This window comes from Schistocerca cancellata, chromosome 6 (assembly GCF_023864275.1).
Source record: "Schistocerca cancellata isolate TAMUIC-IGC-003103 chromosome 6, iqSchCanc2.1, whole genome shotgun sequence".
Lineage (NCBI taxonomy): Eukaryota > Metazoa > Arthropoda > Insecta > Orthoptera > Acrididae > Schistocerca > Schistocerca cancellata.
In genome coordinates, this window is record NC_064631.1 from 459,423,451 (window position 1) to 459,436,597 (window position 13,147).

A 13,147-nucleotide genomic window follows, 5' to 3' on the forward strand; every position below is an offset into this window, starting at 1 on the left:
TACTTCCATAAAACTTTTAAATCATTTATATTTTTCATTGTCTTATCTGTAGGGTTTATCTTTTTAACTACTTTCTCTAACGTGAGGTCACATTAGAATGATAGTCCGGGAAGCTGGACCACTGTGTGACACGGACCAGTGGCATATTTCGCGAATGCGTCGCTACAGGATAGCTCAGTGAAAAAACATGGTGCACAGGCGTTGCTGTCATTCTCGTACTAGTTCTGTAGAAAAACCGCATTGTCTGTTCTGGTGAGCCGAAATTATGTAGTTGTGTAATCTTAATATTAAGGTTTAGTTTGCACAGTGCTGATACAGTACTTTTACTGCGAGCTTGACAAAGGTGTAGTCATGAAACTAACCTAAAATGGCCAACGAATTCACTACCTGCAGATAGAAGTCGGGTTGGTCCACCTCTCCCAGACAATCTGGAGAGATGTTCCAGATCTATTTGGGAGAGATGGACCAGTTGTTTCAGTGTGGTTGAGATGGAGTACAGTCAAATTTAGCTTCAATGCATGTGGGCGCGCAAATCCGCAACATAGCCGAGCGCAGTGGGGTGCAACGAGGCGAAGAGCGGCGGTGTGAAACAGCAGAGAAGAGAGTGGTGTGCAACAAGAACGTGGCAACAACTCGGAACCATCACTGGGTGCCGTGGACAGTAGCGGGATAGGACTTCACGTGAAATGCTGGGCCACGGTTGATGTGCTGCCTCGTCTTGTGTATGTCGCACTGTGACTGGCTCAGAGAGTTGGCCGGTGAACAGTGGCATCTGGGCTGCTGGCAGCTGGTGAATGCGATCCCGTTTGCACGGAGGCTGGGGCGGTCTTCGTCATCATGAGTAGCGGATTGTGCAGAGAGCCAACAAGCAAGTACAACAGCAGACTAGCATCTGAGAAGGCAATCAGAAGGACGAGACAAAGGTGCCAGATCATGCGACCAGCTATGGAGGCAGCCTGGTGTATTGTGGTTTTAAGCTTGTAGTGGCTTGTTATTGGCATGGGGCACCAGATCCTGTTCCAAGCAAACAGACAGTAGGGAAGGTCGTGCTGACAATGCCCCAGCAGATACTAGCTGCTCAGACTTGGCAGTGTACTAGAGGATTGTTGTTTTATGCTCAACAGCAAATTTCGGTCGTGCAGAAGGCTGTTTTTCAGCTTTGTTGTTGTGTTAGTTACTGTATGATTGTATGACTAGTGTGTTATTGTAACAAGTGTCAGCAGCACAAGATACAGTGTGAATTAAACTCTAAGGGTTCATTTTTAGTTGTGTTCAATGGCGTTACTGTTCTCATTTTTATTTTTTTGGTTTGGGTTGAATTATTGGACTGATTGATTATTTCCTGAGGCCAGTACTGAGTAGCGTGGTTCAGTGTGTATGAATTTTTTATTGACTATTGCTCTTGTTATGTGGTAGTGTTAGTAATATGGTTCAAATGGATCTGAGCACCATGGGACTCAACTTCTGAGGCCATTAGTCCCCTAGAACTTAGAACCAGTTAAACGTAACTAACCTAAGGGCATCACACACATCCATGCCCGAGGCAGAATTCGAACCTGCGACCGTAGCGGTCTCGCGATTCCAGACTGCAGCGCCTAGAACCGCACGGCCACTTCGGCAGGCTGTTAGTAATAATTTGAGGGTTTCTTGTGTTGGCTCTAGTTGCGTCAATTCTTGGATATTGTATCCTGAGCTAAAATTGTTCATTTTACGTTTCCTGACACTTCTTCAAGCTTGTATAGTTATTAGTAATATGATAATTCGTTGTTCTGGCGCACTCCTTTTACTGCAAAGCTGAAGTTGTTTGAAGGGCAGACTTTTGAACGTTTCTTTGTGTTGCACTAGATATTAAGTTAACGCTTAGTTGTGGATTCAGGAGTGAGTAGTGAGTATTGTACTTGTGTATTACCTTATCATCCACTGTGATTTGTTGAATTCTGTTGTTCGTTAATGTATGTAAAGCTCGTGCAGTATTTAAATGCATAAAATCCACAGTCACATCCATCTCCCACCATTTCCTGTGGCAAAATTGGTAGCAGTATGTGGTTTTGCATTGTGTTCATGTGTTGTTAGAATGTACTCGTAAAACGGTATTAATATTTTTATGTTCGTGTGTTCTTTTGCTGTTGTGTTGCAGGACTAGCAGCTAGAAACGTCCTCAGTATGAATTACGTGACATGTAAGAACCACCTCCAGCTGTATAATTATGCCGGAGTGGGACTTTAACCCGAATTTCCCGCGTTATGTGAGCGATCGCTTAACCACATCGGTTGTCTGAGGATGACCCAGGTCCACACCCAAACGTCCGTATGTCGTCGTCCATGTGTCTGTATGAATTGGTTGCAGCAAGTTGAGTTATCCTATAAACTGTAGTTCGTGGTCAGCTGCCATAGGTACAGTGCCAGAGGTGACCCAGCCGCTTCACCAGTGTGTAGCCCAGTGCACTTAGGATCGGGGAGCAGTAGGGTGTGAGTAGCAGCTGGCCTACAATACAGTTAGATTAAGAAAAAACTGAGTGTTTATTTAACTCTTAGAAGTTGAGATGCCCTCCCGATCCCAATTAAAAAGATTACAGACCAGCATAGCACATTATTTAAATACATTGCCGGACTTAACGTTTTTATATGAGGCTGGGATAAACAGTGACATGGGGCAGGCTCTGCAGGCAAGCGCTGTGCAAATAGAACTGACATTAAATGATACGCTGTCAACTATTTCTGTTTGATGCAGTAGGGTTAGTTTAAATATGGTACAGGAGGACGGTGGTTCTCAAGTTGAGGAGTTAGAAGCCCAAGGTGTACAGGTGGTGTACTATAGTAAACAGTTTTCTAGGTTACCTAACCCTCTACTGGGGAAGACCAAAGAGCAAGAATTTTCCGTGGATTCTAACCTCAATACAACACAGTTTTCCCGCTATTTAGTATTGCTCGATGAGCAGAGAAAAGTGTTTGGTTGAAGGGATGTCGAAATCTTTCAGATGTTGTATCCACACACTAGGTGAGGTTCGGTTCAGCGGGAGATCAGGGCAATAATATAGTCAGAATCGGTAAGGAGCTTCCATCAACAGTTGTGCAAACAAGTTATGCTGATAGTGCTGTGAGGCGATTGACAGACATTCATTATGGGTTCAGCACGATGTGGGGGAGCCATCTGGAGAATATACAAAGAAGCTAAGAACCGAATAATGTCTTTCGTACACTTAGCTACAGGTAGCATCAAACATTGGGGAGGAAATTAGTCGAACCGACCGATCACGCACCATGTTTGTACAGCCGCCCAAATGTCCCGCTGAAAGGGTACAGTACCGCCCGACATTGAAAATAGGTACAACATTCTTCGTTATTCTTGTCAGTACAACATATTTTTTGTAAAAATAACTCAATTTCAATTAATACAGCGAAGCCAGATACCAGTGTGGAAAAGAATGACAATTTATTTATTTAATTGATCACATGTGCACTCCCACAAAATAAATCCCTACATCCAGTTTGGTGAGATCTGTGAAATGAATGAATGTATGGTCATCTGCTAACCGCAGATAGTGAATGTGAATATATGATCATCTTTGAGACGGTACTTGGGTCACCTTTGGTGGGACCAAAGAGATGAAATTTACCTGAGCTTTGAGCGCCTGAAATGTGGCTGACCAATACGGTAGCAAGGTGCTCCCCCACTTCGGCAGAGGTGCGAGAGGACCTGAAGAACGGCCATGTTTCAGCACATTGCCGCTGGATCTAGTGTTGGTAAGGCCTGTCTTAGGCGTGCTCTGTAAGGACAAAAGAGTGGAGACATGGTATGCATGTGAAATACTTAAGAGTAGTTTAGAATAATAATTTCTCTATTTCAGGAACTTTTGTGGGGAGAATTAAATGTCAGGCAAGCAATATTAATGGGATCGTAGTAATCTTCGGAAGTGACCAACGGTCACAATGAAACCACGTGTAGCAATAAGTTGAAATACTTCCGAGTGCTTAAGTTAAGCTGAATTACTAGCGTGTGTACTATAAGTTGGAAATATTTAAGAAATGGCGTGTGCAGGACTTGAAATTAGAGACGAGTACTTCCACGTGGTGAGTACTGTGTGAGTCTCAATCTGTGTATGAGACAAAGGATAAAGAGAAGTACTCGTCCATGGTATCAGTTGAGGACTCGCGTGTGTGATGAATATGTTCTTAATATTACTTTGCGTGTTGTGTTTCCGTGTGACGCTTGATTCAAACTATAATACTCTGATAGAGAAGCCAGGTGAGTCAGCCGTCTATCCAGCAACGCCACTTGGCTTGCAGTGCACGGGAAGACGTGCATATAACGTCCAGAGTTCGTAGTAGGAAAGAAAAGTTACGAAGTGGGGCAGAATCGTGTGGAACTGGGATGAATGCTAATTGAAGTGGGAAAGCTGAAAGTGATGTGATTATAATGTTGTGACTATTTCTTATGTCGTATTCCATGTTGCAGTGTGGTGTATGTCATGTAATTTAAGTATGTGTGGTTTGCATGGGAGAGTAGCAAGGTAGTTTCAGAGGTAGTGGGTTAGGCACGTTCCTTTTGTACCGCTCGGTCTGGAGGAAAGTTTCGTGATGATGGTTGTGAGAGTCGAAGTGTGAGATATAAAAAAAGATCCACCATCCCATTTAGAAAGTGCACTGTAGCATTAAATAATTACGAGGCCATAAGATAGAGAATCACCAATGTAAAGCCATGCCCACTGGGCGGAATTTCTCATGTGTTATTGTTGAAGGTTATAGAATTTGTGTGTTTAGGTTATAGAATTTATCGGAATAAATAAGATAGTGAAAAGAAAAAGATTGGTGGCCTTTTCCTTCGAATTGTATGTTGTCATGATATCCAGAATTTATAATGTGTGCGCCATTCATATTCAGTGCGATGGCCACGTGTTGATAAAAGCCGTTAAATAAGAAAGAAAATGTGGTATTGCCAGTGCGTAGTGAACAGTCAGTGTTGTGTAAATTACTAATAGTCAGATGTGCGTTTCCGTTGCGTTATATCCAAGCAGGAGAATAACTTTTAACTTAATTGTGAGTACTAGAGTTCATGTTACTTGATAAATAAAAAATGAATCCACTCGCTTGGCAGACCACTCATCTTGCAGGCCTGACTGCTTGATGCCACAGTATGAGCAAGGCATGTGGGTGCCTCTCATAGCTACAGGTAGCATCAAACATTGGGGAGGGAATTAGTCGAACCGACCGATCACGCACCATGTTTGCACAGCCGCCCAAATGTCCCGCAATTCAGAAGAGTTGGCCTAAAAAGCTGAGGGCACAGGATAAGTTGATCAAGGTCGGAGGTGGAAAGTGAAATGACTAGTGTTCACAGAGAAACGGCCGTCTGAAGTGGTGGGGCAGAGTAATTGTTTACTTTGTAGTTTTTATCACTTCTCCTAACTCGTATAGTTATCATTGCCATGATTACCTGTTCTTTGAGCTCCCTTCTTTTATTGTAAAGCTAAAATAATTTAAAGGGCAGATATTTTACTATTTTGTCATGTTGTAATATCTCTTTATATTCGATGAATTATTCTGATACAATTCTACCCTTGAATGACGTTTACAAATTTTCTATCTTCATACTCGCAGAATCCATGCGCAAAATAGTTCCATACAATAGCTATGCCATGAGCGCATAAGTATTCTTTGTAGTACTCTCTCTGGTGGTTGTTAGAAAAAAGGAAAGGGAGCTTCCGAGATTGTCTTCGCGCCGATTAGCATGAGCTTGGTTTGGAAGAACTGTAATTTGATTATTGAGATTTATCACAGAAGATAACTGATACGAACTGTACGATTAAAAAGGAAATATATACATATTGCTCCTTCAAAAAAAAGGTGTGTATGTGACATTTGGGAATTAATGATATTTATCGATATACTGCGTAGTTGTTAATCAGAAGGGACTTCCGAAAGACTGGATACGAACCTGCATTTAATAATCCAAGAGCGCCATTACTTCTTCGGAAGGTTAAACTTCATCAAAGCCAAATATCCGCTTGATCTGAGGTTTCCCGACTGATTATACAACGCTCCCAAAATTACGAGGCATTTTATTTGTACAGATTAGCAGACTGCCGCAAAGCACGAGCCTGCAGAGAAGAAGAATCTTCGCCTGATTTCATTCTAACAAGTAAAATTTCAGAATCATTTTGAGTGACTGAGCTATGACTGTGTTTCCTATCATGAATGATTGATTGCTCGAACGAATTGAGAGCTACAGAATTACGTAGATAAGAGAAAAAAAATTTACAGTGGCGACAGTGTGACAGGACTCTCTTGGATTGTTATATAATATATGTATTTTTTGTTTCATGAAACCCAACGAGAACGAGAGGTAACTAATCCGAAGAAAGATTCGGTGCCCATAGTAAAAAATTGCTGATACCAACAAACGATTTCAACTATTGGACAACACCGAAGCTACAGAACAAGGCCAGAAAAATCTAATTTTTTTATTCTGTAGTTAAAATAGTTTGAAATCAATTTAGAAAGGACTTTTTACCAGATAGTAGTTAGATTGTAGAACTGTATATTGTGTGATTTTCGTATCTGGACATTGAACTTTATACCATCTGCGAAGTAATTTGAAAGTTAAGTGTGTCTACGACAGTAAATTTGAAACTGTATTTAGTGATTAGAACCTGATATTGACGGTTATTTAATGGTATTGACTAGAGCGGCATTTAAAATGTCATTGGATCAGCAACGAGACGTGCAACAGTCTTCAGCTGTTTGCACAGAAGCAGAGGCCACGGATAGCAATTCTGACACTGTTGTGGCTAGCGGTAGCAATATAATCAATCCCGCTGGTTCAGAAAACATTCATACAACAGCTGATCAGAGTGTTGTTGACACATTAGTTGTTATTAAGCAACAGTTGTCTCTATTAGCCGAAGGCCAAGCGGAGGTAAAACGAGACTTATCCGTTATACAAAATGAACTCCAAAATCAATTAGCCGAAAATCAAACACAATTACAAAATCAGTTAAGAGCAACCTTTACCGAATTAGATCAGAGAGTAAATACCCAGACACAGGAAATAAAAGAACAGGCAGTAAGGACCGAACAGAATCTTATTGCTCAAATTGAGCAAGTCCGCCAACAATGCCAAGAAAACAATAGTAAATTAAAATCGGAACTAACCGAATATGTATCCGTCAAAATTGATACGATACAAAATCAAGTAGAACTATTTCCTCAAGTAATACAAGCTCAAGAGGACATACAGTGTTCCGTAGCTATGATACCAGAAATTATAGAATCCCAAGATAATCTAAAGAAGCAATTCGACGAAGTGAAGGAAAAACAGATGACAGTGGAACATAGAATGAATGTACTTGCGGGAAAGTTTTCAGAAATGACATTAGAGCGGCAAAATTTTCCTCGGAAACGACAGAAGAAACTGTGAAAGTAGCTTTACAGTCAATTTCGGAGAGTTCCGAGGAGAATTTTTTCAACAAAGGGTTAAAGGAAGTTCGTGAACAACTTGGCGAAGAATTCTCGCGTTGGAAAGAAAATATCGAAAGATCACTAAATCTCTCGCAGCAGGATTTAGAAACAGCGAGAAGTAGGAAACAAAACTCTCAATCTGCGCGTGACATTCCGTCCACGTCAAGATCCGATGTAGACAGAACTGGAACGTCACAAGTTAGATTCGGTATAACGGATAGCCCCAGGGAAAAGTACGAACAGGATGATTTTTGGAATCGTAGTACCGTTGAGGAGAAGATGATTAAACAGAGACAATTTCAAATCTTTAACCCTGACAAAAAGAATGTTCATCCTGTAGTCTTTATTCGAAGTTTCAGAGGTCTATTTCCACATCTTGGACAGAATGGCAAAAGATTAGTTTTGTATCTGGATATATACAAGGATCAGGAGCATTGTGGGCATCCGAACAAACATCTTCTTGTAAATGTTACAAAGAATTTGAGCAGGCTTTTCTAGCAAAATATTGGTCTGCTGGAATACAAGAAAGACTTAGGCAGGAAGTATTATATCCTGAGCCTTTCTCATTTTCTAGAGGATCTCTAAAGAGATATTTTGAGAAATACATTAATAAATCTTTGTATTGGGATGTACCGATTCCTTTGCCGGATATACTTAGAATACTCAAGTCCAGACTACCCACCAGTATAAGGAATCAGCTGTTATATATAAATGATAAGGATATAGACTCCTTTATGACTACGCTTGATCATATTGATATAATTGAGGAGGACAATAAAAGGGCAAGAGAAATGTCATATCAAAGAAGAACAATAGAAGCGAATGCGAGCTGCAGCTCGAGTGGGAATGGCAGTAATGGTAGCAGTAACAATAATCGTAAACAACTACACTCTCCGAGGAGACTTAGCAATGGACAAATATGCTATTTTTGTTGGGGGTTTCTTCCAGTGTCTTTTGTAAGTCCAAGCGCACTTTTTAAAACTTTTATATCACCTATCTGAATTCGGATCAAGTGTGCCTCTTTGTTCTTAACGTTCTCTTCCCTGCATAAGAACTCAAACTATCTTTTTAAAAACTTTTTTACCTGTGTTCTTACAGGCCTTGCCTAACATGCGCAAGCCTGCGAGACACGAAGGTGAGCCATATCCGAATCAAATCCACGCGGTGTACTAACGACCGTGAACTGGTACTCCGTTCAGTCTAAGTGTTGTTTTTAGGCGGTTTCCCGCGCTCTTTTAGGCAAATGCTCAGCTGGCCACCAAATTCCATCGCAGAGGATACAATACACAAACCGTTAAAATACGATCACACATACAACAAAGTTTAGATGATTGTCAAATAGATGGCACACACGACTTCCTTCCTTTAAATTACCTTGACGACTGTCGAGTTAGAGGGGACATCTGGCCACAAAGTTAAATAAAAATAACATTTGCCACATCCTGAAGAAGAGGACTCCATACTAAAAGGGAGTCATGCTAGTGGAAAAAAAAGAAAGAAGTTTTTATGTGCCTCATTTTGTGTGTACACCCGCACATACTTCCAAATTTATTCAGCTTTTGATTCATGTCAGTATTATATTCATACGAAACATAGCATCCTAAATTAACCTCTCGGGCTTCCAGACGATAAGCTGGTCGAATGCAGTGCCATTCTCGCCAAACTCACTTGGCTGTAAACCCGAGAATGTTATTTTAGTTCAACTCGCCGAGACGGCACCGAGATAATATCAAGCAACCTAAATATGTGCCATGCTTTACTTACTAAAATTCACCTTTCTTGTAGTTTCACCTTTAGTAACAAAATTTATCCTTACAGGCCACTTTCTTTTAAATGCTAATGTACACTCCTGGAAATTGAAATACGAACACCGTGAATTCATTGTCCCAGGAAGGGGAAACTTTATTGACACATTCCTGGGGTCAGATACATCACATGATCACACTGACAGAACCACAGGCACATAGACACAGGCAACAGAGCATGCACAATGTTGGCACTAGTACAGTGTATTATCCACCTTTCGCAGCAATGCAGGCTGCTATTCTCCCATGGAGACGATCGTAGAGATGCTGGATGTAGACCTGTGGAACGGCTTGCCATGCCATTTCCACCTGGCGCCTCAGTTGGACCAGCATTCGTGCTGGACGTGCAGACCGCGTGAGACGACGCTTCATCCAGTCCCAAACATGCTCAATGGGGGACAGATCCGGAGATCTTGCTGGCCAGGGTAGTTGACTTACACCTTCTAGAGCACGTTGGGTGGCACGGGATACATGCGGACGTGCATTGTCCTGTTGGAACAGCAAGTTCCCTTGCCGGTCTAGGAATGGTAGAACGATGGGTCCGATGACGGTTTGGATGTACCGTGCACTATTCAGTGTCCCCTCGACGATCACCAGTGGTGTACGGCCAGTGTAGGAGATCGCTCCCCACACCATGATGCCGGGTGTTGGCCCTGTGTGCCTCGGTCGTATGCAGTCCTGATTGTGGCGCTCACCTGCACGGCGCCAAACACGCATACGACCATCATTGGCACCAAGGCAGAAGCGACTCTCATCGCTGAAGACGACACGTCTCCATTCGTCCCTCCATTCACGCCTGTCGCGACACCACTGGAGGCGGGCTGCACGATGTTGGGGCGTGAGCGGAAGACGGCCTAACGGTGTGCGGGACCGTAGCCAAGCTTCATGGAGACGGTTGCGAATGGTCCTCGCCGATACCCCAGGAGCAACAGTGTCCCTAATTTGCTGGGAAGTGGCGGTGCGGTCCCCTACGGCACTGCGTAGGATCCTACGGTCTTGGCGTGCATCCGTGCGTCGCTGCGGTCCGGTCCCAGGTCGACGGGCACGTGCACCTTCCGCCGACCACTGGCGACAACATCGATGTACTGTGGAGACCTCACGCCCCACGTGTTGAGCAATTCGGCGGTACGTCCACCCGGCCTCCCGCATGCCCACTATACGCCCTCGCTCAAAGTCCGTCAACTGCACATACGGTTCACGTCCACGCTGTCGCGGCATGCTACCAGTGTTGAAGACTGCGATGGAGCTCCGTATGCCACGACAAACTGGCTGACACTGACGGCGGCGGTGCACAAATGCTGCGCAGCTAGCGCCATTCGACGGCCAACACCGCGGTTCCTGGTGTGTCCGCTGTGCCGTGCGTGTGATCATTGCTTGTACAGCCCTCTCGCAGTGTCCGGAGCAAGTATGGTGGGTCTGACACACCGGTGTCAATGTGTTCTTTTTTCCATTTCCAGGAGTGTATTTTCAAATCATATGCAGTTACTAAGTTATTTGTAATAAAAACTCCATATCGTAGTTTATCTTCACTAACCTGAACAACTGATGACTGTTCAGCACAAAACATTACATTTACTAAAATATTATTCATTTTGTAAATCCCTGGACGAAGTTTGCAATAAAAACTCCATATCGCAGTTTATCCTCACTACCCTGAACAATGGATAACTCATCAGTACAGACATATTTACTAAAATATTTTTAATTTTTCTAATCCCTGGACGAACTTTCTGTCTTCACGTTTACAAACATGTCAACCAAGTACATTATTCAATGTTGGTGAAAGTCGACACACTAGCACGTGGAAACCTTTAACGCCGGTAATAGCCTTTCCTGAAATCTTCGTATCGAACACGTCATTCATTTCGTGCTGCGGGGGTGCAATTATTATTATCTGTTCATACAGAGACAAAACGTCCGTTACAAAGCGCGAGACATCTACCGTGAACGTTGACCCACGTCACGTACCCTTCTCGTGATACGTTAAACTACCCGTTACGAGCGATTTTACATATCGCCTAGTGGCAGCGGAGGATTTCGCATGACGAAAGTGATAAGCTAGTGGTGAGTTACCACATGCAAATAGCTACCTAGAAAATGCTTTGGGGAAGAGCAACTCACTAATTGTGAAACCAGACAAGCAAGATAAGGGATTTCTTGGAGCCAGAAACACTGAATGGCACTTGGGAAAGTGCTAGATCTTATCTTCAGTGTACTGTAATTTCTCCAGCCGGACAGACACGGAGAAGCAAGGCAGACTTTCTTCAGCAGACTAGTTCTTAATGCGTTTGCGTTACCGTTAGATAAGAAGTAGTATCGGCTCAAATGAGTGCTTTGCACAGCATTTCGCAATTTTAAGAACAAAATTTTACCTGAAAGGAAAAAAAGTAATTTAGTAGTTCCTCGTGCACCTACGTCAGTTTCCTGCTAATAAATGTAGTATTAGTGGCTGACAGCAAGGTTACTTTATTCGAAAGAGTGTAGGACCTACAGTTAGTGGTAAGGGTCGTTTGCGTTCCACGTTCGGGTGAATAGTGAGCAAAATAATTTCTTGTATGGCTCAGTCCCAGCGGTTACCTCACGTGTTTTGAGGGTATGTGTAAAAGAAGTTCCTAGAGGTATAAAAAAGTTTGCTAGATTCCTCCCTGGAAACAGTCCCACTCATTCTCTGTGTTAATTCTTACAATGTGAGAGGGGTATCAGCGGTTCAGAGCAGCACAAGCAATAACCATTCGTTTTACCAGAGCTTGAAAATACCGCTTTCGTTGTAAGGAAGACACGACCGGTTTCGGGCTCTTACATGCCCATCGTCAGGTGTTATACTTAAAATAAACAAGAGACAGAAGCTAATAATAGATTTTACACGCAGTAGTACACATAAAAAAGCAAAAATGAAGTTCCATATAACATTTTAGAAAACAGCGGTCGGGCTAGGTGCGTTGAAACTCAAGTCAGTGGCTAAGTGACACAGGACAATACTGAGAACGCCTGTCTGGGTAAAAAAAATATGCAATGAACACCAGGATACTCACACCTTGTGCCGTGGTCCCCAGCGCCTCGGTGGACGAGTGCAGGACGCCGTGTTATCACCACCGAGTGCAGGGCACAGAGCACAGAGTGGCGTACACGAAGGGGGAAGCAAACTGGTTAATTAGAGTTGCAAAAGTACTGTCATCTGTTGACGGGAAAAAGAACGCGGGGTCAACTATACCGACCGTTCACAATTTGAATTAGTTATTGCCATTTAAAATGAAAAAAAATAATTACGTAGGAAGTTACATGAAAAACGTCAAAGGTGCATTCGTTTTACCTTTACTTGCATGTGATACCGGTGCTCAGCTGGCTTATTACTACAGTCTTATTTACATACCCCAAAGTCAGGTAATATTCCCCTATACGCTGTTAAAATGCTTTCATGCGAAGTTTTCGCAGACGACATGGAATACTCACTTATTTTACCAATTAAATAATGCTCACCACATTACGTATGTAATCTTTCCATTTGATATTTTCAAAAAAATGGCACTCCTGCTTACTTTTACGACATGACTGAGACACGACTGACTTTAAATTCGAATCGTAAAAACTGTAGATTAAGATGACTACCATTCTTTATTTCGTATGTATACAACAAAACTTGTCTTTAATAGTGCAGTTACTGGTGTGAATTAGCAAGATCTTTTTTCAAGAACTATTTTATTTTTTTATGGGAAATACCCCCATCCTTAATTATGTCATTTAGAGGAAGAGGACTGATGCAACAAAATTACAGAAAAATAGTCCGATTGGTAGATTATAGCTGTTTGCCCGATCGGAATTCAAACCGCGCCCTTTGGCTATTTCTGAGATCTCGAAATACAAATCAAAATTCGTCTCATTGCTTCA